The sequence below is a fragment of the Mustela nigripes genome, chromosome 6 (genome assembly GCF_022355385.1).
Source record: "Mustela nigripes isolate SB6536 chromosome 6, MUSNIG.SB6536, whole genome shotgun sequence".
Lineage (NCBI taxonomy): Eukaryota > Metazoa > Chordata > Mammalia > Carnivora > Mustelidae > Mustela > Mustela nigripes.
Window position 1 is genome coordinate 77,828,932 of NC_081562.1, and position 9,777 is coordinate 77,838,708.

The 9,777-nt window shown below is 42.7% G+C and overlaps 1 non-coding gene across 1 annotated transcript; it reads right to left on the reverse strand.

The window, feature by feature from the left end:
* Positions 1-9,021: 9,021 nt before the first annotated feature.
* Positions 9,022-9,094, reverse strand: TRNAH-GUG (transfer RNA histidin (anticodon GUG)). The gene has a single exon. It is a non-coding gene; the product is annotated as a tRNA-His (tRNA).
* Positions 9,095-9,777: the final 683 nt, after the last annotated feature.

Sequence of the window (9,777 nt, forward strand, 5' to 3'; positions counted from 1 at the left end):
TGAGTTATTTTAAAGATATATGCTGTGTTCCCTCAAAACTCTAATGTTCAAGCACTGACCCCCAGGACCTCTGAATGTGACTTTATTTGGAAATCAGGCCTTCCAAAGAGGTGACTGAGTTAAAAATGAAGCCACTAGGGCATCCCATATAACTGTAGCCCATTTTAAGAAGAGAAAAATGTAGACATACAGAGAAGTATCAGGGATATCATAGACCCTTTCGTCAAGGAACTTAGAGTCTTAGACACATACCTAAACAAGATAATTAGAGAATAATAGGAGTCTAACAGCGGAAATAAGAGCTACCCAGAGCAGATCAAAGCCAAGACAGGTCAGCATGGATCACAGAAAGAATCAAGTTTTGAAAAGAAAGGGAGGCATTGAGATTGGGTGTGGTGGGAGAGTGAAGGTTTATGAGACAGTAACACACAGAAGTGAAGAGTATATGCTTTGGAGCAGTCATTGCCACTTCCTAGATATGTGACCTTCAGCAAGCTGTCTTCAAGTAGAGCTGTTAATGCACATTTTGTGCGGTTGTGGCAAAGGTTCACTGTGACAATGCTAGAGGGGCAATTTGTGGGCACAAATTAATCTCCCAGTAAGTGCAAGAGGAATTTGGGTGGGCAGTGAGGAAAGCCTCACTCTGGGGGGGAAAAAAAGATTCAGGCAGAGAAATAATGAAAGATAAGAGATGTCTTCAGCGAGAACTGGAAACGTACCAAAATCCACCCAATAAGAAAGATTTTCCCTAAAAGGAATGTTTTGCTTCCAAACTGTCAATACATGAGCATAATAACAGCCAACATACACCAAAATCCAGGGATGCCAGGTGCTCTTTTAAACAGTTCACAAGTATTAATAGTTTATACTCGCAGGACATCCATTGAGGTAGGCATGATATTAATTATCCCTATTTTATAGATGAAGAAACTGAGGTCACAGAAAGTGGCATAAGTAGCCCATAGTTGTAGTTGGTAAAACAATGGGGGATTTGAGCACAGGCAATTCCGCCCCAGAGCCACTATACTATACACTGTGTGTACCCATACACGTGTGTGCACCCACATACACATGCTTACGCACGCTCCATTCAAAAGCACCTCCCTGTGCTCCCTATGAACAAGCTGTTAGCATCCTCTCAACTTATTAATGAGGACATTGAGGCACAGAGAGAAGTCCTGACTAAGTTACCTATATTATTATTTTATATATATGGCAGGCAAGTGGCAAAGCCAGAACTTGGAGTCAGTCCTTCCAGATGGTGGTCCCAGGTTCTTCTCCAGCTCAGCCCTGGCTCTTTTCAAAATATGTTAATACAGAAAACTTTCAGGAGTTTCATTTTTTTTTTCCAGGAGAATATATACTTTACAACCTTCCCAAAGAATTCTGTTGGCTTTCACCAGACCTGGCACCTGTGACTTCGGAGAGAAAAAGAGAATATAAATACACCACTTTTATGTATGCATAATAAAAGCTAATATCAATTAAGGCCCTAATCTATGTCAAGCACATTAACTGCATTTTCTCACTTCATCCTAACACCAACCCTTAGAGACAGATCCCAGGAGCGACGAGGAGACTGAGGATGAGACAGATGAAGTAACTCATGCAAGTCTAAAGGGCCGGTGGGGGCAGAGCAGGGGGCCTCAGAACCAGAGCTGTCTAGCCTCACTGCCCACCCTCCTGACTCCATCCTCTATGACCTCCAACGCTCTGCTCCGTACTTCTACTCACACTACCATCCCACTCTTGGATGCCTTGCCTTCTCTCCAAATCCTAATCATGGTCCAAAGCATCAGTTCCCAAGTTCCCTGCCTCCCCTGCAGTCTTTCCACCAGAACACAGGCATCACAGTCACCCAGGGTGGCCGATTAGCGTTTAGGCTCCAGGGCCCCATCCCTAATCAAAGGAATTATACTTGAGGAAAGTGGGGTTTAACTCTGCACTGGCAGATTCCGAAGCTCACTGATGTTTGAGGACATTGCCTTGCACCATCCTGCATGGAATGTGTGTACTAATCACAAGCTGACCCAGAGGCCATTTGGAGTCACGCGAGAGATGCACCAGCTCCAGGAAGATTTGGTTGTCCAGGTATCTGACATTTCTCATAAAGCAAGACATAAACAATTATTGGGCTCTTAAGTTCGCTAACCACAGCTGAATTACCCATAATGGGGCTCAACTACGGAACGAGTTGAATTATTGTACTAATTACTGAAGAAAAATTAAGTACAGAACACAAAGAAAAAAACATGGTGGTTTGCAAAATGCTCATTTCCTGGGGTTCATGTTTACTGCATAATTATGAGTCAAAGAGTATCCATACCCTTTTGACATTTCCACTCCCAACACACAGATGTATAACAAAGGAAAATGGGTGCCAGAGATTAAAATCAAGGTCTATAAGAAGCCACTTCTAAAAGCCAGGTGGCTAATTCAAATTAGAATACATTGTTTCTTACTGATTAAGAAGGGGGAACCAAAAGACACATTTTCAATAACATTTACGAAGCACTGATTTTCCTTTCTTCCTAACCTAGACATACTCCATTCACTTCAGAGATGCCACCCTGAATACGAACGTGATTAACAATAACGATCTGGAGTACTGAGAGTAAACCGACTGCTACATCAATATTAATGAACATTTATTGAGCACCTACTATGTAATGTGAAATAAAGGTTTGAAAAATTCTGAAGCCTTAGACATGGAGACCTACAGATTTCCGTATCTGAAAGAAGGATTAAGCTGGGTCCTAAGAAGACCTAGAGCATTTAGGAAGCTTCTTCATTCAGTCTGACCAAAGAGATCATAAAAAATAAACTAGAACACAACTTTTCCTAACTGCCTCACCAACTAGCAGGATTCAGTGAGCAGCAATGGCCCCTTCTGTCTCCCCTGAGCAACTATGGTTGAACAAATGGTTCCTTGACCCAATGACTCCAGATAATTTGAAAAAAAAAAAAAAAAAAATGCATGCCTCGTCTATTGCATTATTGTTTTAGTATCTGTTAAGAAAGTGCATATTGTTGAAGGGCACCATAAATTCGGTATTATCTTAACATTAACTTCTTTCTTTTATTGAGCACATTGGTATCTACCTTCATTTACCTAAAAGGAGTTATATCAAATGGTTTATCCAGTCTACAGACCATGTGTGGTGCCCCAGGAAATTTGAAGATTCCTTAACAAGGAGATTTCAAGGGCCCAGAGGAGGTGTCTGAGTCCCACAGGCTGAGATTGTTGCCCTGGCCTATTGTTGTAAAGAATTTCCTCCCAGACGCCTCTCCTTAACTGGTCTTTGAAAAGAGGTTCCCAGTGGCCCAGTGAGAGCAGGGACGTCACACCTGCCAGGAAATGGGAAGGCTTCCAGCCAATGCTGGCTTCTGCAGCTGGTTTACAGCAGCACTTTGAAAGCTGTCAGGGTCTGCACAGTGGTGAGAATTGGGGAGTGAGCCTAGATTGTCCCAAAACAGATTTTTTTTTTAAAGATTTTATTTATTTATTTGACAGACAGAAATCACAAGTAGGCGGGGGTGGGGGGGGAAGCAGGCTCCCTACTGAGCAGAAAGCCCGATGCCGGCCTCGATCCCAGGACCCTGAGATCATGACCTGAGCTGAAGGCAGAGGCTTCAAACCACTGAGCCACCCAGGCACCCTCCCAGAACAGCTCTTTTGTTGTCTCTGAAAATCTGATTTCACCTCAGAAGATATCCTAACTGCCAAGCAGCATGGTGGGTAGTAAAAGGATGAAGAAGAAGCAGAAAAAAAAAAAATTGTCAAGCAGGACATAACTACCCAGTTCTCCCTAAGGGAGGCAAGCACTGTCTTTAGGAATAGCTACACTCTACAACTGTAGGCGGCAGAGAAGTCGGTAAAGCCCATCATCCTTAAGGTTTATTTCTCAAAAGTCAAACATGATTTCAGTTTGGGGTCATCCACCAAGCATGAAGGTTGTGGATAACAGTATTATTAATATTCCATAAATTCTTTATATAGTACTCAGTGGAAAATCATCATTTGTAATATTTATCTGGTGCTTGAATGAGAACATGCGATAATATGACAATTCAATTTTCTACTTTGACATTTCGAATATGACCAAGTCATGATAATCAATCAGTAATACATTTATCATCTACATGAAGCCAATTATGCGCCAATAATCGGTGAAATTTCGAACTTGTAACCTAGACCCGCATGCCGTGGCGACAGGGAAGGTGGAGACGTTTGCTGTAATTACGCTGTTATTGCTTCTAACAAAATGTTTTATACCTGAAAGGGCAGGCAGTGCTTTTAAAAACCCCAATTCCAGGCTGGCTCTTTATTACAAATTGCCTTTTGAATCAGAAGCTTTTTAGAAGGGCAGTTGGAGACGCAGTCATCATAAGGCAGCGTGAGTAGACGGCTCTGGAATCAGACAGATGTGGTTCAAATCCCAGCTCTGCATACATTAACTGAGTAACCTCGGGCAAGTGATTTACATGCTCTAGACCTCAGTCTTTCCATCTATAAAGGGGAGGTAATGATTGCCTCACAAGGTAGCATAAGGGTTAACCGTGATGTCGTGCACACTGATGTTCCACAAACAAGAGCTATCATTATTACCATTAAGCCTACAACCAAAGTCGACAGGTGCAGGTCATCTTTTAAAAGAATGATTTTAAAACTTTCTATATAAGTGAACCAATGCTGAGAGAAGAGAAACATTTAAACCATAGCACTCATTATAATCAAGTATCTTTTAACATATTCTGATTACCAGACAACAATTATAGGCACTATTTTAATAATACCATAAAATTTGGCTGTACTTTGTTCTTTGTTTATTGCATTCTGAAATCCCGTGTGAGAATTACGGGCGTATAAACCAGGGCCATTAAGAACGCCTGCAGAAGGCGCTTACTGATGCATCATTTAGCCCGCAGCTTGTCTTTGGAAGAGAGAGACCCAAATGGCTGCTTGCTTTCAAATATCATCCAGATCTCTAGTGCTCGTTTGAGATCGTATGTGGCATGCATACACGCAAGCGTGCGTTTTCACTCAGCTTTCCATGACACCTCATCGGTATTTTTCTTCCCTTAGGAGAGAGTTAAGAATACTGTCCGGGACTAAGATGGATATGAAGGAGGCCAACACACATGGGATATGTCCCTGGAGGAATCTTCCCACAAACCTCTTCCGCAGTCCCAGATAGTGGGCCTAGCACCTGACGGAGCTACAGAGCTGTTGCCAGGGATCCCTAAACCAGTCTGAGCACTATCAGTCACGGCGGACAGAATCCGGAAAGCATATCATCACAAAGACTATGTGTTTCAGTTTTCTATCACTGTGTGACCTACTGCCTCAAAAGGTGGGAGCTTAAAACAAAATGTACTCTCTCCCATAACTCTGTGGGGTGACTGGTGTTTCCATTGCCCTGCATGGTGTCAGCTGGATGGCTGCAGTCATCTGGGGACTTGACTGGGCTGGAATGTCCCAGACGTTTCACTTACGTGACTGCCTGTTAATGGGTCTTGTCCAAGAGCTCGGCTGAGACTACCAACAAAACATCCACATGTGGACTCCACACTCAGACTGAGTTCCTTACGGTTTGGTGGTCGGGCTGCAAAAGGTAGCACCCAAAAAAGGAAGCACCCCAAAGAACTGGATAGAAGCAGCAAAGCTTCTAATGGCTTTACCTTGGAAACCCACAGTGTCATTTCCACTTCCTGTTGGCCCGACCACTCGAAGGGTTAGCCTGATTTAAGGGCAAGGCAATTAGACTTTACTTCTTGATAGGAACACTGTCATTTTTCAAGTGTCTTTCAATGTGTAATTGATAAAATACAAATTAACTGAAGCATATTGAATTATTGGTGAATTGTAGCCATTAATTATCTTTTCAATAAACTCATAAAAATGTAGACTCTATCAAGATGATTAAGAATTCAAGCTCTGCATTCAGACAGGGTTGAATTTAAATCCCTCTATCTAGTGGTTGCAGAGCCTTGGGAAAATCGTGAAGCCTCAATTTCTCCACCTCTAAATGGGGGACAGAGGCAGACTTCACCGCGTACCTTCAAGGACTGCACAAGAAAACGCAGAGCCAACGTCTCACGCTCAGAAACAGTTGGCTCTGTCGTTAGTGCGATGCCAGGAAGCGCTGCTCTAGCGAACTCTGTCTCCTACTCTGACCCCCCTCTCCCGGCCCCCAGCCCTTCCCTCCCTTCATCATATATTATATTTGGATGGGTGACTGTTACAGTGTCTGATGCGTGTGTTGTGCCTCGAAGGAGCTACAGCTAGACACTCACTGGAAAGATGTATTCTAATACTGGCTGGTATATGCAAAAAATGCATTCATGTCAAATATAACTTAAGGGGCAAGATGTTGATGAACGAAAAGGAGAAACTGAAAAAATACACTTAATATAAAAAAAAAATTTTTTAAGTTCTCAAAAGCCCACCACCTGACAAATCAAAAGCCAACTCCTGCATATGAATCAGACATGGGAGTTTAGTTCTGGTTCACTTGCCACATTTCTTGGGACAAAATTGACCAAGAGGCAGAAGCGGGCTCTCGCATAATGAGCTAAAAGCAGTATCTGTGTGCACAGTGGGAGATGCATTCCCAAGTCAAGGAAAGCAGGAGCAGGAGGGGCTCTAGGCCAACATTGAGTAGATAACCAGAAACCAAAAGAACTTCTGAATCCAGTCCATGTGGTTATTTTAACAAGGGTAGGAAACAAACTGAGAGGAAGCCAAAGGTCAAACCCCAGAAGTATTGGGAGTTCACAAAAAGGATTGTGCTGGGTTCCTTGGGGCTATTTTCCTCACTGCCTGTTCGAAGCCAGTTTCCCACCTGGAGTAGGAAACCGCACAAAACCGCTTCTGATCCAAGCTTAGTCGATCAAATCCAAGCACAGCCCAGCAAGTTCATGGTCAAATGGAAAGTTCAGCACAGATTTTGAAGTAGAAATTTTATTATATTTAAATATCTTATTGGGGGGCACCTGGGTGGCTCAGTGGGTTAAAGCCTCTGCCTTCGGCTCAGGTCATGATCCCAGGGTCCTGGGATGGAGCCCTGCGTCGGGCTCTCTGCTCAGTGGGGAGCCTGCTTCTTCCTCTGTGCCTGCCTCTCTGCCTACTGGTGATCTCAGTCTGTCAAATAAATAAATAAAATCTTTTTTAAAAAAAATAAATATCTTACTGGAAGAAAGAAAGGGAGCTCTCTAGCTCTAAACTATGACAGTGGCTATCTCATGAAGAAGTGAACCGGTCCAAGCATAATGCATGAGATTTCCCTCCATAACCAGAAGCCAACATGGGTAAGGTGAGTCACGGAATCTGCTCCATAAAGCGTTCAGGAGACTCTGAGGGTGAAGATATTTCGGAAATTTCAATGGGTGGGACGTCTCTCTTGGTGGCACAGCCCTGGCCTGTCATGGGTAAAATGAGGTTCTAACAAAGCTCTCCTGGTATCCCCAATATAACACTTCTACAAAAGGTTGATAGAAAGATCTTCCTGCCTCCACATTCCTCGCTGTAGCAGATGTTGTTATATATTAGGATCCCTCAGAATCCCACTGGGATTTTCACGACATATTACAGTGTTTGTGGTACTGTTGAAAGCAACTTTTATATGCTTACCCTTTCTTAATTTATAAGTTAGAAGGGACTGCCATCATCCAGCACTTCACTGGTGCATTTCACATTCTTGTTAGTGCCACATTCTTGTAGACTCTAGGACTACCGAGTCCCTCAGAGAGTGCCCCAGTACCCCGGAAGCCTCAGCAGCCATCTAATCTCAACTTTGATGTGAACTGCTTATATATTTTTGTTTAAACTCAAGAGACTATAGTTGGATGACTGGATGGCTCAAATGAATCTCAGGGCTTTTGGCCCTTTTATAAAAATTCTCATTGGCCAGACTCTACATTCAGTGAATAGGCTCCACGTTCACCTACCTTCTGTAATCAGTGAAACAAGCCTGCCAGGAATCCTTTTATGAAACTCAAATGATTGTCCCCCACCTCCAGGCAGCCATTTGTTCCTAAAACCACGATATCAGAGAAAAGTAGGTTTATCTCTCATAGAATCAAATTCCGCTGACGACACCCTGCCAACTACTTGCATTTAAATGTATACTTAATTGGATGGGACATTAGCCAGGCAAAGGTGATAGAACTGTGGCCACCAGGCCCTGTGGAACTGACTGTCACTCATTAAAGTTATCCTTAAGATAAAGATTTAAATCTATTTCATTTCCTTGCTTGGTATCACCAAAGTAAATAGGACTAAGACACGGGAATTAAAGGAGATTTTCCAGCCAAGAACATTGACAGCTGAAATATAATCAGTTTCTAAGATTTATAATGCTATTGACTTTTCTTTTGCATCATAAATTTCACTGCTGACTCTCTGCCTGGGTTTTATTATAATATCATATCATATTAGGGAGATCAGCTTTGCTGGTGACAAATGAAAATCACTGATATGAAAAAATCCCCATTATCAGCTCATCACCTAATCATATTAGCATCTCTGTATCCTATTATCAACTTTTTTATATAAAATAACATTTCCTAATGACAGGGATTTCACTAATGCTATATGAGTGGTACTAATATCATCTGAGAGTTCTCACCATGCATATCCTACTTGAAAGCAGAGTATATTTGTTTTCTACACAGACTTTGAAAAACGCAAATGGTGTCTGGAAATTCAGGCAAAAATTGTGCTTTATGGAAAAGCTAGCCTCTTGATTAGCAGTGAGGATCCTTCACAATTTGGTGACAACCTTCAATTAATAGCCTAATGACTCACAACATTTGAAGGTAGTTACAGCAGATAGAAAAAAATGGCAATCTGCTAACCTACCAAATGCAAAGTAGAATATAGTCAAGCTGGGGTCAAGTTCAGCTGAGTTGACTCTTACCCAACATCACTCTTAATCAGTGTCCCTGAATAAGAGATTTTTACCTATTTCTTTTTCTTTAATATTGTTTTATTTTATTTTATTTTTTAAAGAGGCTCCCTACCCGGCGTGGGGCTTGAACTCACGACCCTGAGATCCACAGTCACATGCTCTACAGCCTGAGCCAGCCAGGCACCCCGCCCTTTTCCTTCACAAACTCCTAACTTTCTTAAACAGGGTGAAACTGGTAAAGGGAAAACATGGCATTTCTAAAATTCTTTTTTTTTTTTTTTAATGCGATCGAGTCACTGGAGTTTGTGGCTGTATCTGCAGATGCTGAACCAGTCCATCACCTCAGCGATTCAGTATGACAATCAGCCAATGCAGTGGGAAAATCAATTTTATCAGCTCATTGAACTGAACCGATGCCTGTGGACACATGCAAATCAAAGGCCCTCTGTGGCTTCCTAGCGCCGCTGTGGTAGTTGCTTGTCTCCCGCCATAGCGTGGGAAGGGTCTCACCCAGCTCCAGTCTCCACAAGAGGGGGACCCTGGCTTTCGCAGGCATCTTGAAGTCCCCCTGGCATCTGGCACTGAACTAGGAGACACTTGCTAGGCAGCACCATACCAATCCAGACAACTGTGGCCCTGGGCCCGGGAGAGCCATCGGGGCTCCCTTGTCGAATTCCGGGTTACCTTGCTCCTTCACTCAACATCCGCTTTTGCTGCTGCTATGAAGGTCCTTAGAACCCAGGCAATGAATAGCAGGTCACGGGTTTATTAAATATCAAGTCGCTGGACTAATTAATTACAACAGTTGCTTTCAAACTTTAGTTGGCATCTTTTTTCAATCACCTGAAATCTTTTTAAAATATGA